The 19,394-nt window shown below is 39.0% G+C and overlaps 1 pseudogene; it reads right to left on the bottom strand.

Annotated features, from left to right (window-relative positions):
* Positions 1-15,397: 15,397 nt before the first annotated feature.
* On the bottom strand, positions 15,398-16,461 carry LOC102732136 (developmental pluripotency-associated 5 protein pseudogene; annotated as a pseudogene).
* Between the last annotated feature and the right edge of the window lie 2,933 nt (positions 16,462-19,394).

Here is a 19,394-nt window from a genome sequence, read left to right as displayed (position 1 = left end):
GGGGGTGGGGGAATGGGTTAGCCCAGTGATGGGTATTAAGGAGGGCACGTACTGCATGGAGCACTGGGTGTTATATGAAAACAATGGATCGTGGATCACCACATCAAAAACTAATGATGTATGGTATGGTGACTAACATAACATAATAAAATTAAAAAATAGGAAAATAAAAATAAAAAATAAAAAATAAAAATAAATAAAAATATTCAGTAAAATCATATGACAATGTTCAATATCCAACAATGATTTTTTTTAAAATTCTCACAAATTGGGAATATAAGGGAATTTTCTTAATCTAACAAAAGACATCTACAAAAAACACAGCTATTTTGTACATTTAGTACAAAATATTGAATACTTTTCCCTTAATATTGGGAAAAATGTAAGGATACCTGTTCTTACCACTTCCTAGGCAGCAGTAAAACAAGAAAAAAAAATAAGAGGAATAAAGATTATTAAGGGAGAATGACTGTCTCCATTTGCTGGTGACATAACTGCTTATATTGAAAATCTTAAATCTATTTAAAACTCACTATAACTAATAACTAAGTTGGTAAGATGCAGCATAAAGGATTACTATTTTAAAATAAATTATATTTTATATATAACAGCAAATAATCATTAAGTGGAATCTTTAAATAATTTATAATATCACAAAAAATAGAATACTTAGGAATACATTTAACAAAATTATGCAAGGCTCTTCTTTGAAAACTGCAGAACATTGCTGAGGGATATTAAAGAAGACCTAAGCAAGTAGAGAGATATACAACAAATGTGGATTTAAAGACTCAATATTGTTTAAGGATCAGTTCTTTCCAGTATGACCAATGGAACCAAGTGTCATCCCAATCAAAATTCCAGAATGCTGTTTTAGTGAAATTGAAAAGCTGATTCTAGAAGTAAGCAATTTTAAAAAAGAAGAACAAAGAGGACTCTCCGTAGCTGATTTTAAGTAACAGAAACCCACATGGGTGGTATTGGTGTAAGGACAGACATACAGATCAAAGGAAGGGAATAAAAACCAACACTTACATGGTCAATTGATTTTTTACAAAGATTCTAAGGCAATTCAATGAAGAAAGGAAAGTTTATTCAAAAACTAATGCTGGAATAATAGATATCCATTTTAGAAAAAATAAACATCAACCCTCACTTTATAACATATATAAAAATTAACTCAAAATGGATCTTAGACTTAAATGTAAAAGCTAAAAATATAATACTTCCAAAAGAAAACATAGGACAAAAATCTTTTGACTACGGGCGAGCACAAAGATTCCTTAGATTGGATGTAAAACACATGAGTCAAAAAATATTGATAAATTGGACTTTATCATAACTAAAAATTTTCCTCCTTGAAAAACAAAGACATAGTTGATAAAATAATGAAAAAGGAAATCACACAATGAGAGAAATTATTCACAAAACATATATCTGACAAAGGATTTGTATCTGGAATATAAATAATTCTTACAACTAAATAAGAAGACAATCCAATAAAAGGTGGGCAAAAGATATGAAAAGACACTTCACCAGAGAAGATATATGAAGAGCAATAAACCCATAAAAAGATGCTCATCATTATTATTCATCAGGGAAATGCAAATTAAACCAACAAAGAAACATCATTGCCTACTCATTTGAATGACTAAAATTAAAAACGCTGACAATTCCAAGTGCTGGAGAGGATATAAACATAGGTATATGCATTTGTCAAAACTCATCAAATGCATTTAATAAGATTTTGGATGCCCATTCCCTGGAGTTTGGAACATGTTCTCCCTTTCTACCCTAATTACAAGGTAAAGTCATTCTGTAATAGCCCTTCCTTTTTTTCATTACTGAAGAGTCCCCTGATGTAGTTGAAGGTTAGAAACTTGATATAGCAGTCTGAACTTAATTATATTTGAAATGCCAGAGTTTGATTGCCTTTTCGTATGTATTTCAAAGGATTGGTGAATTACTTGTGTCTGAACAGTACATCCCCTGGATCATCTAAGGCAATTGAACACACTCCCTCAAAAATTGCTAGTAATGTGTGACAGCCACACATATGGGACTGCACTACCCAGATCTCCCTTCAAGAGAGAACCTACTCTTAGAAAAGTAGTAGGCTGACAGCCTCCAGCTATCACACCATCAGGATCTATTGCAAGGTTCATGCCAAGCTCATGCTATCCCTAAGTTGCTCCTAACCAATCACTGTGCACAAAGGGTTATAAAAGGCAGCTATTCTTGACCAACATAGGACTCCATTAATGGACAGTCCTTGCACTAGAGTTCCTAATAAATCTAGTTGAGACTTCCTCAGAACTGCACTACAGTCTGACTTCCTCACCAGTTGTCCTTCCTTCTTTCCTTTGACAGGTGTCAGATGTGCGTCATATTCTGAGGCTCTCCCCACCTACTCTTCCCACTCATCCTTCACAGGCACTTCCCCCGACAAATTTCATGCACTTCTAATTCTTTCTTGCCATCTGCTTCCTGGAGGACCCAAAGTAACACCGCTGTATCTGCTAAGATTCATCAATGGAACAGATCTTCCTCCCCTGCCACGTAAGGAAAAACCTGGTTTTTCCTGAAGCCCCATGGGATGTTAATATTACTCCATTACTTCTTTAATGTCAGTATACCCCACTTCCTGTCTAGAGAGGTAAAAAACTGTTGACCTAAATCACCATCTTGCTAGGAAGGCTGCCCCTCCTTTGCCTCTGGTTCTCAGAGGGTAATAAGTGTCATTAAAGCTCCTTATACTTACACCTTGTAAATCTGTCTCTCTGTCTAAAGTTCATATATCAAGTCAGAATTCTTAGTTGCAAACAACCAATCCTCCCTACTTTACGTATAAAAGGAATTTGTTTGAACAATTTATATCATTCAAGGAATTACCAACAAGGCTGAAAATTAGATTTGGAGGCTCTACAGCCAGGAATAATACCTTAAAGTATATTCTAAGGCTGCTCTCACAAAAACAAAAACAAAACAAAACACTACCACCACTGCTGGGCACTGATACCAGTTTGCCCTGCTGATACCACTGATTTGACTTTGGGCTCTGTTGCTAAAATAATTCGCGGTTCCTCTAGATACTTACATAGTGACCTCCAGTTCTGCCTCCATCACCTCTGCTCACAAGCCAAAATTCTAACTTTAAAAGAAGTGAACACTGTCACATAAGATGAAGAGAGACTAAAGCTAAGAAAATACTCTCAGGCCAAACATCCAAAAATATGACAAACTACTTACATGGAAGAAAAAACTCACTTCTCTCTCCATTCCCTGGAATTTGATAATTAGTCCATAATAAAACAAATACCTTGTTGCAGATTTCTCCAACTGAAAAATCTGGGCATGGGGCTATTAACAATGTAAGTCATCAAAGAACTACAGAATCAATTCAGTAAAAAGGAAGGGCAGAGACAAAGGTTTGGCAGGAGGGTGAGTCCAACACTTAACACCAGTTTTCCCCTTAAGTCATTTGTTTTTGTTTGTTTGTTTGGGGTTTTTTTTGTTTTGGGGTTTTGGGGGTTTTTTATGTTCATTTAGCCAGCATATAGCACATCATTAATTTTTAATGTAGTGTTCAACGATTCATTAGTTGCATATAACACCCCATCATCCCGTTACCCCAGCCCCCCACCCCCCTACCTTCTGTAATCCTTAAGTAATTTGTTGATTTGAAAGCTGCATTTGAGAGGCTGAGAAGTGGAGCCATTTCAAGGAGCTAAGAATGCAAAAAACTGGAGTTCAGGATCCACCAAAAAGAAAGAGGTCCTGGTAAACCCTAAGTTTTAATTTGGGGTCCCCAAAGTATATACCCTTGAAGTAAAGGTGAACCAAAAGTAGAGCAGCACTTATAAGACCAAAGCCCAGCTTTGGATCAGCTCATTTCCTGGTTATAGTAAGGTGATCTATCCCTATTTTAACTGCTACCAGAAACAAAAGTAATTCTCTGGAGAAATATATCATTCAGAGCCTCAAATTACCTCTACAATTTTTATTCATAATGACTGACATCAACTGAAAAACTAGGCATTGCAGGAGACAACATTACATCAATACAACAAAGACAAGAGAAAAAAACAACAGAAACAGCCATAACAACACATTAGAACCAGTTGAACGGATAGAAAATAGTCAAATGATAGATTTAAGCTCAAATGTATTAGTAATTGCATTAAATGGAAATGAACTAAACCCTTAAAGGTTAAAGATTAAGGATAATAGATTTAAAAAATAACTATATGCTGGGGCACCTTGGTGCTCAGTCAGTTAAGCATGCGACTCTTGGTTTTGGCTCAGGTCAAGATCTCAGGGTCATGAGAGAGAGCCCCCTACCCAATTCTGCTCAGCGTGGAGTTTGCTAGAGATTCTCTCCCTCTCCTCCACCTTTGCTCCTCCCCACCATGTGCACTCGCACACGCTCTCTCTTTGTCTCTCCCCCTCTCAAATAAATAAATTAACTAAATCCTTTTAAAAATATAGAAGCCACTTATAGGAGATACATTTTCTAAGCCACTTAATTGAGGTATTATTGACATGTAAAAAGCTCAACATATTTAATGTATACAACTTGATGAGTTTGGAGATAAGTATACACCCATGAAACCATCACCATCACCAAAGCATAGACATATCCATCACCTATAGGAGACACATTAAATAGCAGGAGATAGAAAGTCTAACAGTAAAAGGATGCAAAAATAAAACCTGGTGTTACTACACTAATATCAAAGTAACTGTAAAACAAGAAATATTAATAGGTAAATCATGTCTCAAATTATAATATTCACTTTATTGGAGTGTAAAACTTGATCAGAATATTGAAAAGTATATATATTTCAATGAATCATTTACAGATAATTTATAAAATCAATTACAGATCCTTCTCTATCTGAGAAGACTGGAGGTCCTCCCAAATCCCATCCTGCTTATAAACTCAGTACAATCTAGAACCTGAACCGAGGTTCACCTGAGCCCCCTAGAAAAAGAGTCCTTACCCTGGATATTCCCTAAAGACAAGGAAAATGTAATGAAGTCTTAAATTTTATTTAGTAGGATTATTCTTGACAGTGGAATAATATTGTAAATCTGAAACTATTTTGTATTTTCTAGGACAGAGAAAATTAGAAAACATTTATTATGTTGGGAAGCAGGGTATTTGCTTAAAGAAAGGGAAAGAGAAAAAATATAAAATAGGAGCTGGTAAAGGTCTATTTGATTTTGAATTTGAGGTGTCAACAAAAAAATAATCCTAACTGTACACTGAAAAGGCACTAGGAGAAATAAATCTCAGTAACGATGAGGCACAATTAGCGCCTAGCTCTTGTACTATTCCCTAAGAAAAAGTTACCAGTACTCCTAGGAGAAATGGCTGATTCCAGGTCTGAGACAGGTAAAATACAAGATGATCCTGGAAGTACTTAAGGACCAATAGGAAATACTTAAAAATTAGTGAGTCCAGAAGCTGGCGGACAGCCACTGGTCATAATTGATAGTCAAAAAAGAACAATAGTAATGAATTAAATAGTAACGAATTAAAACACATGGAAAATGTAAGTCCATGATGAGATTCAAAATAAAGCGGAGGGGGAAAAAGAAAAACTCCTCTCTTAGGAAGAATACCAGCTAAAAAATGAGGAACGAATGATAAAATGTAAAATCACCACTCTGAAAGCCAATATAAGAACTGATTCAGGCAAAATCATCAGTAAACATTCAAGCGAATAGAACGAAAATTTTTTGGAGAATAAAATATTCACATGAACTCAAAGTAACCTCCTATGCAACTCACTTATTAATTACAAAAGAAAAAAAATGAGTCTTTACAAAGGAGAGCTAAGATGGTCACAATTCTGGCAAAGGCAAAATGATAGGAACAAAAAAACAGATGAATTGTTGTTGGAGACTGAGGGAGGGGAGGGGTTGACAGCGAAAGGACAGGAAGGAATTTTGGAGGGGCATGAAACCATTCTTTATCTAGACTGTGGTGGTAGTAACATAATTGTACGTGTTTGTCAAAACTCATAGAGCTGTACACCACAAGGAGTAAACTTGTAAAATATCTTGATAATTATGTAAATTATACCTCAAGAAGCCTGGCTTTAAGAAACAAGCAAAGCAACAACAACAACAAACCAGAGGAAGGTAATGAACCCTCCTAGACTGGGGTAGACTAAAAAAGACAGTACTGCCAAATGCTCTGGTGAACCTTGATTGGATCCTGGCTTTTAGGGGATGAGGAGAAAGAACTACAAAAGACCTTTTAGGGACAGCTGGGGAACTCTGCTGGGGAAAAGCTTGCACTCTGTTGATAATGGTATTGAATTAATGTTTTTTCCTCAGGTGCAGTTATAGGGCTGTGGTTTCATAGAAACTGGCACTGTACTTGGGAGGTACATGCTGATATATTTAGGGGTAACCTCTAATGGCTGCAACCTTCTTTTGGATACTTTGTCAGAAGTGAGAGTGTATAAACAGAAAGGAAGGGATCTTTCCTGTGGATTTGAGAGATTTCAAAATAAAAATTAATTATTTTTGCTAAACCCCAAAAGTACACAGCTGTAACCCCCATCTCCAGACTTCTTGCTGGATGCTGTGGTTTCGCTAACCCATCCCCCTTGTTCCTCTAGTTCTTCCCTTTCAGAAGTTGCACCCGTTGCAGCTCCTTATTTCTTATTCTCTGATCATGCCTTCTGGCTGGCAGGAAAGCATCTGTTTCCAAGGCTGTTGATCTCTGCCATGCCCTTCTCTTTCCTCTCCCTTGAGCCAAAGCCTGACCTGTACAGCTTGGCTATTTTTAAGTATAATCTATATTCGCCAAGTATCTTTCACAGAGTCAAATGGTATCTAGGTCTCTCTGGGACCATCTACCTCCTCTTTAAAAAGCTTCCCATTCTGCCTCAGCCCTTCCTTTTGAACTGAAAGTCCATTCACAATCTTTTCCTCCTTTATCTCACAGCCCTGGCTGCCTGGCCAGCTAAGTCAGAGAGGATTTTTCTTCTAACCTCTCATAAATTCCCCATCCTCAGATTGCCCTCCTCCATCGCTCCCTCTCAGCTAAATGTAGCTGTAAATTCCCGTTTCCCTCTCAACCTTTTCTCATTCTCAGACTCACAGATGCACCAAATGTGACCCTTTCTCATCAGGACATCTCTTCAGACATGTTGTGGGTGAACAGGTGCCTCATGGACAGAGAGATGGAAGAGAGCCACGGGAATATTCTGCAGCCTGACAGGAGTACAGCTATCTTGGGATGGCCAGGGATCAGCAAACCTTCTCTATAAAGGACCTTTCAAAGCACTTAGAAAATATCATCTTGCTTTTCTTTTAAAGAGTGAAAGTGAGGAGCATAACCTTCTCTTTTTAATAAACTCTCCCCTCCTCCACTCAAAAATACATCAATTATAATTGTTATGACGATTTTGTTAATGAAAAGATCTGCTGAGAACAGCCATTAGACTGAGTATAAGCTATTTTCCATGGTTTCCACACACAGCCCAGTAAACTTGGCCAAATTGTCTGGCAGGTTGGGTACCCACACCTCCTGTGCTGTGCTCATCGCTAATATGAAGCTGATGATGCTCAGTTATTCTAAATCACTCCCTAATAAGATCCTAATATGACCCTCTGAGCAACTGGCGGCTCACTGGTTTTCTGCTTTTCTTCTCACGTGTATTTGTATTTCCCTACCTTATTCTTGGCTAGATTTTTCATCAAGATATCTTCAGGTGGGTTTGATCCCACTTGTGAGTAACTTTGGAATACTTGCTCTCAGAGAAGTAGGTATGTAATTTATTTGACAAACCAGTATCATTTCTTTGAGGCAGATCTGCTTTCTCTCCAATGATTCATAACTTTTCATTGTCAACAGAGCAACATGAACACATATCCATCAAATTAACATTTTAATCTGGAAAAATGGATCTGAGAATAAATTGGTAAAATGCTAATAGTGGGTGAAGTGGGGTTCAAACTCACTAATTATCAAAGAAACAAATTTAAAACAATTGCATGCAATTTTTAGCCATTGAAACTACGAAACCTTTTGTGAAGGATAATATTGTGTCAGCAATGGAGGTAGTAATGCGGGGATGCTTGCCCAATACACAGCCAGTAGAGTGAGGACACAGCATCTGGCTGCAGAATCTTAGTTCCTACATCATCCTACACTATATCTCGTAAAATAACGTTTAAATAAATCATAGTATGATTATAAGATGGAGTATTAATTAAAATTCAAACTCTCTCAGAATAATTAATGATATGGGAAATGTTTATGGCATTATATTACGTGAAGAAATCAGGATACAAAACTGGGTATGCAGTATGGTCCAATTTATTTTAAAATATGAATACAGAGATATCGAGGCATGTTTGTGTGTATTGAATTGCATACCAAGTGAAGATTCCCTGGATTTACATATTGAACTAAATTGGCTTAAACAACTAATTCCATGCCCTATGAAAAAGCAAAATCCCTTCTAAGATTTCCTGAAGGGTGATATATTCAGTCACCTCAACTCCAGAATCCTACTCTGTTCTGTCCTACATCAACCCAGAGTTTAAGTTTTTAGCTTAGCTCCTTCTTAAATTTCCACCAATGGGGGAAAAAAAAATCACACAAAGCATTCAAGAGTATAATAGAATTAAGCATTTGGAAGATGGAGAAGTTCATTTACCAATATGCAAACCATTCCAAATTGATCATGAAGTATTACCATTTTTAAAAATTATTTTTAGCCAGCCCACTGTCTATTTGCCTGTTAGATCACCGAGCTGCACACTTCATGGGCCCATCTTTCCTCACCTTCCCTTCTCTCTACCTCTCCTCCTTCAAGAATAATAAAATAAATTTTACCATTTTCCATGCAAGCTGGACAACAGTCCTTTCTGGGTCTGCCTCCTATCCCAGTTCTTTCCCAAATAAGGACAGTTCCTACCCTAAGAATAATCTTGGTCTATCAGCTATTAAAATGGTGGTTCTCAAACCTGGCTACTCCTTAGAATTTCTGAGAAGTGTCATTTTGTGTGTGTGGCTTTTTAAATAAATATTACTCCCTGGGCCTCTCTGGAAAGTCTGACGGTGTGATTTTGGCATAGATTTATTTTTAATATCCGTATGATTCTAATGTGCAGCAGAGTTGAAAACCACCATGCTGGAATAAAGACACTCATATTGTTACACATATACCATACATCTTTGATTCTACGGTGCATGTTTCTTCACAGCTTGATATTTTTAAAATTAGGATGCATTTAATAATTTATATCAAAAAGAACTTATAAGCTGCCAAATAGATTAAATTGTGACATACTTGTCATTTCTTGCAATGCATATGGGAATAGTGCCCAGTCTCTCCAAATATATCATGCAATCTTTAAAGCTGGGAGAATTTGGTGTGACTGATTCATGCATTATGAAGGACTATTATTTGGGCACTGAAAATCCATGAGTAAAAGCTTCTGGCTGAATTTCAAGAGAAACTTGTGATGTGTAATTCAATAAAGAAAAAATTATGAGTTTAACCAAATAGGAAATGCAGATAAAATCCCATTATTTTTTAATGTATTTTGACATTAGACTGTAGATAAAGATGTCACAGGGGTCAACATTTGAAACACATAAAATGGCAAGCGGCACATAATAGGGATAATCTGTACAGTTATGGTTGGTCAAAAGTGATTTTAAATTAACTTTAGACTCAAAATGAGAAGGAAACTTGGTCTCAATTTTGTGAGAAGAAAATGGTATGTAATTGCCAATTTTTAAGTAAAAAAGAAATGTATCATTATTTGTCTTGAAATACAGTAACTAAACCAAATTGCATTTTATAACAGTGTATCTTAGAATTAAAGAACTATAGTACACATAGATATCCACAATCCTAGAAAAACAACTGGCATGAAGCACATCAAAATGTTAGCAGTCATTGTTGAAAAGACTTACAGATAATTTTTACTTTCTTCTTTACGTTTACTTTCAAAATATTTTAATAAATATAGATAAATCTTATAATCAGGAAAAGCAAGCAATGTTATTGAAACAAATACATGAGCACAGGCATATCATTTTCTACCTCTCACTTCCCCTAAAAAGCTCATTGATCAAAGCTACAAATATCCAAAATAAAAGGAATAAGAAAGCCAAAAAAAACCTATATTTCAGAAGACTTAAACTGTGGGCCTTTTAATCACTATAATACCTTTGTTTTTTTTAAGTAAAGCCCACATGTAAAAGATTAAGACTTTCTCCATACCCGTACTCCACACCCCGAACAATCTTTAATTAAACCCAGAGCTAAGTTTACTGGAATGATGTTAAATGTGCCAGAAAAAAAAGGAAGCTAAAAAGCTGTCCACCTCCTCTCTTTCCAGCATTTCTCACCCGAATGGCATGCTGTGAAACACACACTTAAACTGATTGGTATTAATGCATGCATACAGGTTCCAAAATGTCAGCAAGATGCATTTGCTTTCAAGTTATATTAATTCCGCTGATTACAAAGAGCTGGGTAAATAAATCTTAGTTTTTCACAAAATTTGTTTTAAGGTACTTTCTCATATATGGCCAGAATTTTCCTTCTTTACTGCCTTACCTTCATTTATTTATGAATTCAATGGACTGTGCCAGGCACTGTTCTAGGCCCCAGGGAAATGGTAATGAACAAGACAAGACAAGACTGCCCTTGATCAGCTTACATGCCAGTAGGGTTAGGAAACAAGCAAGAAGGAAATAAGTGCATTAAATATAATTTTTTTAAAAAAAGGATAGAGAATGCCTGGGGCAAGTCCAGGACAGGGGAGCCGGAAGCAGGTGGCTACGATGGTCAGGGACTTCTCTAAGGAAATCACGTTCACAAAAGACTAGAATGCTGACAAGGGGGTAGCCCTACAGAGATCTAAAGAACATTCCAGGCTGAGAAAACAGCAAGGGCAAAGACCACATATAGGCTGAGCTTGGTGCATGCATGGAACATGGGGAAGATCAATTTGGCTAGAACAGCATGGGGAACAACAAGTGGTACAAGTTGAAATTAGAGAAAAGTAGGAGCCAGATCGTGCAGGACTGCACAGGCCATCAGATGGAATTAGATTTTATTCTACTTGCCATATGAAACCTTTGGAGTGATCTGATATGATTTATGCTTCTTTTAAAAAATGTGTAACACAGAATGCAGAAAGATACATGATTCCTCCTCTGACCAGTTCCTAGCTTTAGAAATAAATGGGAAACAAGAACATTTTAGACAAAAAGTCAGAAAACCTGGGATCAAGTCTTATCTCTTCCATCTAGAAACTGTATTACCTCAAAATACTTAATCCTCTGGCCTCAGTTTCATTACCTGTAAATGGAAATACTACATCATAGCACTGAGATGAGATAAAATGAGATGAAGGATTTAAAACCACCCATATAGTGGATGGTTAGGATGTCACATCCCCTCTTTCTTTCCCTCCTTCCTGTGAGATACAGAGAAGGGGGATTCTGGAGAATGAGCACTTACATGGCAAGTTATAATTGCTAATGGAGAATATGAAGCAATGTGAGGAGATTCTTTTTTTAGGCTGGGTTCCTCTGAGACAAGGATTTGAGGTTTTCTGGGAGATGATCCTAGCAAACACTGCAAAGAGAATAGAGAAGTGAAAGAGGAGAGAGAAGGAAGCAGATAAAGAGAATATTACCAAGCATGGCACCACTATGGGCAAGTGGGGCCTCACTCACATTGGGAAATTTTGGAAGACAATGCAGAAGATATCTTGGAGTTTTCCCACCTGAGGGGCAAAGGAGCTTAGCATTTATTCATCAAGTCCTGAGTCCCAAGGGCTAACTCCTTCCATACTTACAGTCTGCCCCAGACTTGGACTGACAGGGCTCTCACAGCCAGAGAGAGCCCTAAGCAAAGATGCGCAGGTCCCAGCAGCAGAAGCCATAGGATAGGCATGCTTGGAAATGGTAGGTGCCAAGACAATGTGGCCGGGGCACAGCATCTGCCACACCCTTAGTCTCGGACCCAACACCGTGAGGCCCCGGGGATATGAAGGCCTTCTCTCATTGCCAGAACTGCAACATGATTTTCTCCAGACTGTGACAACCCCTAGGAATAGTGTGTGTGAGTGATGATGCCTCTGGCCACACTGCTAGGGCCCCTGGGAAGACCTTAGCAAAAGGGCAGAGGCTCTGGGTACCACATTCCTCCTCACACCTGCAGGATAACGCACAGTCCTGGCCTCCTCTTGGACCAAGTTTGTGGGGTTTAGACACAAAACAGGTTGAACTTATTAGAAATCTAGTCTCTAGGGAAATTTTCTGTAAACAGCCTTCCTGTTTAAGAAAAAGTTAAAATCAATATGCTTTAAGAATAGGCAGGCTTTGCTAGGTTTGGTCAGTGGGTGGGATTTATTATTTTGCTAGTATCAAAAAGCCAACACTTACTGAGAGATTTTTACCATATTCCAGAGAAGGGAAGCACATAGCTAACATCATATAAATGAGACTTCTGTACAAATGAGAACTATGAACTGACCTGTAATAATAATCAAGCAGGACATGATAGAGACAGCTGTCATCTAAGAGGACTGTACTGCATTTGGAATGACATGATGTAACCCATGGTGGGGCATTTTCAATATCTTTAGATTAATAATACCAGCCTTAATTTATTGAGCATTTATTATAAGCCAAACACAATAATAAACCCTTTATCTAGAGTAGCACTTTTAAACTTCACAACAGCATTGAGAGATAAATATTGCAGTTCTCATGTAAAAGATGAAGAAACTGGGGCGCCTGGGTGGCTCAGTCATTAAGCGTCTGCCTTCGGCTCAGGTCATGATCCCAGGGTCCTGGGATCGAGCCCTGCATCAGGCTCCCTATTCCAAGGGAAGCCTGCTTCTTCCTCTCCCACTCCCCCTGCTTGTGTTCCCTCTCTCGCTGTGTGTCTCTCTCTCTCAAATAAATAAATAAAATCTTTAAAAAAAAAAAAAAGATGAAGAAACTAGGACTTCAACTAGATTGAAGAACTGGCATTTAACCTATACTTTTAAATTTCCAAGTGATATTCAAGGGTATAACTTGCCCTGGGTACCTGTATAGAGCGATCCTGATGAAAATCTGCACAACTAGCTATAAAATTATGTATTGCAGAACTAATAAATCATCCCTTGGCCCTGTCCAATCAGTGGGTCCCTGGGAGAAAGCCTGGAGTAATAATATCCATTGAGTATCTTAGGTCCTCTTTCTTATGGGCCGGTGGAAGCTCATTCACACGTTTGGATAATCCAAGGATGTCATTTACTATTCTTAAAACTTTATATTCCTAAAACTGAATGAAACATAAGACTAAATATCATTTCAAATTAAAACCACTCAGAAGATGCTGTGAGCAAGATGCTGAGCAGGCCTTCATACCCCCGGGGCCTCACGGTGTTGGGTCTGAGACTAAGGGTATGTCTCCTCTGATTTCATGAGGAAAATGAAGATATTGCCTAATGGCAGAAAACCTAAGATATCTTATTTGATCCCTCATTTTCCCAGAATAAAACAAATGAACAAAAAAATAATCTTTTAAGTAATTTCTTTCTTATACCTTTCAAAGAGAATTATCTAAGTTTGATTCTCTATAGATTGGCTCAACATTAACTGTACCTCATTTTCCTTCACTAGAGAAGAAAAGTGTGAAAAATAACCACGAAAAACATCACTGTGCTTTGCAAAAGGGCAGTTTACTAGTAAAGATGAAAAGAGATTTTTTTTAACAGAGCAAGATGCTAAGTAATGAATTCTCTCTTTTAACAAATCTAACTATTCCCTAGGTAAACCTTTGTTTCTAGAGGAAGCTAAGCATGTCAAATCTAGTCAATTCCATCTGTTGACCCCTTCCCTACATCTCTCTTTCCTCTTCTCACTCTTGGTCACCTTCCACACCAGCACCTTGTACCTTCCTTGCACCTTCACCTATTACTAAAGTCAAAGACCCTGCATGCATTGTCTGTCAACAGACACAACTCCACCACACATGCCATCAGTTCAGTGGCTCTGACAGGTGAGGTCCAGACACAGGTGTCCCCATTGCATCAGTTATCTACTGCTGCACGGAAAATTATTCCAAAATTCTGTGGCTGTTGGCAGACAAGTCTCCATCAGGCCCCTTGTGTTTCTTGTGAGCAGACAAGCACTGACAGCTTTTGGCCCAGATTTTTTTTTTCCAGGATATTTGTATAGCAAACAACCTTGGAAGGTGGAGACTGTGTATCCCCCTGGGCCAGAGGCCAGAATTGTCTGCTGTCCAATATAATAAAAATAACATAGCTCTCCAGGGCAAAGTTTGAGCAGATTTTCTTGTAGCCCTCATATAAAAGGTTGGGGTTTTCTAAGCTGAGGGTCCCTCAGCTATGAGGCAAACCCACTGTGTGTGCAGTATCTACCTGCCTATCACTGCCTCACCCCCCGTAGGATTAGGGAGCAAGAGGAACCAGTACAAACATGTGCTCACACTGACTGCTCTGCTATAAATATGCAAGTCTTTTGTCTCTTACTCAGGAGTCCAGTGACTTCTACTAGTATCCATAAAACTGTGGTAGACTCATTTGTTAGCTTACAAAAAGGGTAAGATCTCGGATCTTTCTCGGTTTTTGACAGTGGTTTCAAACAACAAACATTTATTTTCTCATAGTTTCTGAGAGTAGGAATCTGGAATTGGCTTACCTGGATGATTCTGGTTGAGGGTCTCTCATGAGATTACTGTGAAGCTACCAGCAGGGGCTGCTGAAGTCATCTGAAGGCTTGACTGGGGCTGAAAGATACAATGTCAAGAAGGCAGATTCATGGCTGTTGGCTGGAGGCCTCAGTTCCTCACCACACAGGCTTCTCCACAGAGCTTCTGGAGGATCCTCAAAACATGGCAGCTGGCTTCCCCCCAGAGCAAATGATCCAAGAGAGAATGAGTGTGGCCAAAATGGAAACCGTAGCATCTCTTATAATCTAGTATCAGAAATAATATACCATCACTCTGCCATCCTCTGTTGGATACAAAGTTCAACCACAGCATGCTGTGGGAGACAACTGCACAAGGGTGTGAATATCATGAGACAGGAATTATTTGGGCTGTCTTCTGTTGTCAGGTGAGCACCTCACTCACACACACAGAATCTGGCTGGCATTACCAGATGCTTTCTTTTTTTTTTCTATTTATTTAAAATTTTATTTTAATTAGCAAACCTGGGCGGGGGGGGGGGGCACATTAGGACTCAGAGACAAAGGTGGAGACCCAAAAATCAGCTGGTTTTTCCTTGTCAGGCTGGAGCAGAATTTCAACCAGACCATATCCATTCCAAGTCTGGAGACCGTTTACTCTTTAAATCCTAATCCAGGTACTTTGGTTGCAAACTGGCTTCACTTCATCCAAGGACCTAGCTCTAGGGCTTTCATGGCATCCTCAAGTTTGAGCATCCCTCGTTCCTGTCGCTGGCGGTGCCATTCGGCCATGGACTGGAGCATCCACCTGGCCCTGAGTTTATACAAGTAAGAGCCATAAACCACGATCTCCATGAGGTCTGAGGATTCCAGAACTTTTAGCTCAAGCATGACTTTGCTTACTTGCTCGATGTATGGGATTCGAGATCCAGCTGGGCCAAACATAGCTTCCAAGAGCTGCGTCTGGACCTGCAACACCTCGGGATCTTTCAAGTCTTCAGGAGCTTTCACCCACGGTGGAATATCTTTTCGTTCTGGTAGCGTCCCCATCTGGACTGCCTCAAAACTAACCACGCTCCAACCTAAGCTAGGCCTGAGCCCTACCAGATGCTTTCAAGCCAGGGGCATGTAGAACTGATGAAATAATGCCTAGGGAAAAAAAAAAAAGGTAAAACAAAGGCTTGAATTTTAGAACTGGCTTCAGAAAGAGATTATTTCAGCAAGAAGAGAAACCTCTGGAAAGGGTCTAGTGAAAAGTGAGGGAGTTTAGTACCCTTTCCCCATGAAGAGCAGTAAAGCTCAGAGGGATTTGTTTTCATTTTCTTTCTGAGACAGATGACATACTCAATTCAGTCTCTAGGAAAAGAAAGAGTCACCCATTGCTACCCATCTTCATTCTTCTGGAGAAAGCAACAATATTTTTTTCCTTTGTCACCACCCTGCCATATTCCCATTTGGCTAGCCCATGAGACAGTGAAAGTATTTTTCTCATTTTTTTATGAGTGTTTGACAATGCCACCCAACACGTGCATTCCTGCACCACTGCAGAGTGGACACTTTCACTATTTCTGATTCCAGCAGAAGTACATCCAACAGTGAAAAACATGTACAGTGAGGACATCTGAAAAGGAAGAAGGAGCATAGAATGTAAAGGGGCAGTATGTGCATGTGTATGTGGGCATGCAAGCAGGTTCTAAATAGGAGTCAGGAAAAAATTGAGCAATATACAATGCAATTTTAATTCATATTCTCTTGTTCTTCACTGTGGAGGAAAAAAATTTTTTTTTCCTAAAGATTTTATTCATTTGACAGAGAGAGAGAGAGAGCTAGAGAGGGAACACAAGCAGGGGGAGTGGGAAAGGGAGAAGCAGTCTTCCCGCCGAGCAGGGAGCCCGATGTGGGCCTCGATCCCAGGACCCTGGGATCATGACCCGAGCCGAAGGCAGACGCTTAACGACTGAGCCACCCAGGTGCCCCACTGTGGAGGAGAATTTTAACTTATTAATGCCAACTGCAACTTGCAAGCACTACCATATAATATTGAGATGTTTGCCTGGAGAACACATGAAAGTGGTGTGTGTGTATGTATGATATGTAGGAATGATAAGGGAGGGTTCTAGGGACTTTTAGAAATAAAAAAGCAATGGTTTTCATTTGAGCAAAAGAAAATAAACATTTTTTAGCTTCTTCTGTATGCCAGACTCTGAGCTAATTTCATTCACATTTAATCTTCATTCAGAACAGCCCTCTAAAGGGCGCCTGGGTGGCTCAGTTGGTTAAGCGACTGCCTTCGGCTCAGGTCATGATCCTGGAGTCCCGGGATCGAGTCCCGCATCGGGCTCCCTGCTCGGCGGGGAGTCTGCTTCTCCCTCTGACCCTCCTCCCTCTCATGCTCTCTGTCTCTCATTCGCTCTCTCAAATAAATTAATAAAATCTTGAAAAAAAAAAAAAAAAAAAGAACAGCCCTCTAAGGCAGGCAAAATCATCCCATTTCACAGGAGAAAAAAAAAAAAGTGGTTCAGAAAGAATGTGCCTTACTAAGACAGTGACAGATTCAGGAGTACATGCTCTTGTATGTCTCACTAGCTCTTTGACAAAATAGGGATATCTGTTGCTTGAAATGGTGAAGAGGAGAGGTGCCCAAGTCTGAAATCTCTATTGAAAGCACTAGTGTTTCTATAATTTGGGGAGGACAAAACAAGTGAAATAACTAAAAGTGAAGGTGGTTTTCATATCATCCTGAGAAGCAGGATTTCTCCAGTAGGGGAAATAAAATGAGAAGGCGTAATTCTTCAAATACAATGCAAAGTGTACAATGTACAGCACACAGGCAATCTGCCTGTTGGAAAGTTCATGTGCACAGTGGATTGTCTCCTTGAGAGAAGCATGATACAGTCAAAAAAGCATGGACTATGGAGTCAGACAGACCTGAGTTTGCATTTTAGCTCAATATTACTTGTATGACTTTGAAAGTTTATATAAAGTCTCTAAGTCTATATGTAAAGTCTCTAAGTCTATATAAACTCCTTACTTGTACAATTAGAATGATAATACCCACTTCTGGGCTTTGGTAATCCCTACCCATGAGATAACACGGGTAAACTATCTCATACAGTCTGGTGTATGCTGGGTCCTCTGCGAATCACAGCAATGAATTCCATTCATTCATTTTTCAAGTCATATGCATAAAACTTTGGGCTACACTTTCAAGAAGGAGCCTTTAGGATTCTAAAACCACAAGCAAACTAAATTTCCAAAGAACCACATCTTTCAAATTGAATTGGATAAGTCAGAGTATTTAACAAGGTGCTGGTCTTGAAGAGAATAGATTTAATTTGGTTTAGTTCCTTTGGCATTTGCAGGTAAAAACCACCACAAATTAATTAGCATGTCTTCATTTGCTTGAGGATGATTAATAATACTCAGGGAAAACAGGTTTTACATAATTCATCAGTCTGACAGAGCGCAACACCTCTGGAGTTCTGAGAACTTCCAATCCCAGCTGGTCTGTGACACTTTAAAACTAGCTGCAAAACACAAAAGGGTGCTATTCTTGTAGGCCCTACATTAGCTGTTGTTCTGAAGTGAGGGGAGAGAAATCTAATCACAATCTTCAAGGTTACTTTCTTTCCAATTTAGGGTAAAGGGTGTAAACAAATCTTCTGTATACAGAACAGCTTTGACTTGGTCTCCAGGAACTCACTTGGTTCACTAAGTGGGTTGAGCAGAGGCACCATTATAGGTGTCGTCTTTTTCTCCTCCCCACCATTAGTCTGGGGCTGACTCTTTTAATATAAGCAAAGGTGAGTCTTTTTCATACTGTCAAAAATGCCCTCGCCACAAGCACAGAGTTTTCTGTGAGTGGTCCACAGTGCACGAGGTATGAGCTAAGGCATTGCAAGTGTGAGTCATCAACACACAGCCAAGAGGCAAAAAGTAAGTTTGATCAGTGTTTCTGAGTCCAAATTGGAACGCCTGCTGGCAAAAACTTTTCATTTTCTACTGATGGCCTTAGGAGTGAATGAGAAGAGGAATCCCACGAGAGTATTAAGAGCCATAACTGTCTTAAAATATTTGAAGAGGGTCTGGGGAAAGAAGTGTGAATTTTAAAACAAAGTATTCTTTATCTTTCTACTTCTGTAGAGACCCTGAATTTGGCCAGCTGATATAATTAGAGGTCACATGACCATCTGCAGAATTCAAGGGAGAGGCCTGCTTTATGTGAAAGGTTGGGCAAATGAACTGAAAACCTCTAAGATCCATTCCAAAGCTAAGATCCTAGGAATCTGACTAGAGTTTACAATAAAGAAGAACTTTAATTCTTCACTGAGACCTTCCTTCAATTTGACTGTCCACTCTCAATTCTGGTTATTTATCTGGCATTATTAAGTCCACCATCTGTGTCACGTGTGACTCAGGATTCTTCACAGGATGCCAGGTCGGATAGAAGGGTTTCCTAGCCGAGATCAATCAATGCTGCTTCAGACTCTCTCAATCATAATACCAGAAGCCAACTCAAACTACTGTCAGTCTAACAGAGAATTCAGTGGAAGCACATTAAAGTATCTCACAGTTTGCAAGTGTAGAGGGGCTTAGGGAAGGGGCAGAAACTAAAGTCAGGACCATCCGGAATCTCAGCAGTGCCCTTTCTCTGTCGTTAATCTTGACCTTTCCAAGAATCAGCCTCATTTTTATT

Source organism: Leptonychotes weddellii, chromosome 14 (assembly GCF_054177405.1).
Source record: "Leptonychotes weddellii isolate Sample4059 chromosome 14, ASM5417740v2, whole genome shotgun sequence".
NCBI classification, from domain to species: domain Eukaryota; kingdom Metazoa; phylum Chordata; class Mammalia; order Carnivora; family Phocidae; genus Leptonychotes; species Leptonychotes weddellii.
This window is presented reverse-complemented; position numbering and strand designations above follow the sequence as displayed.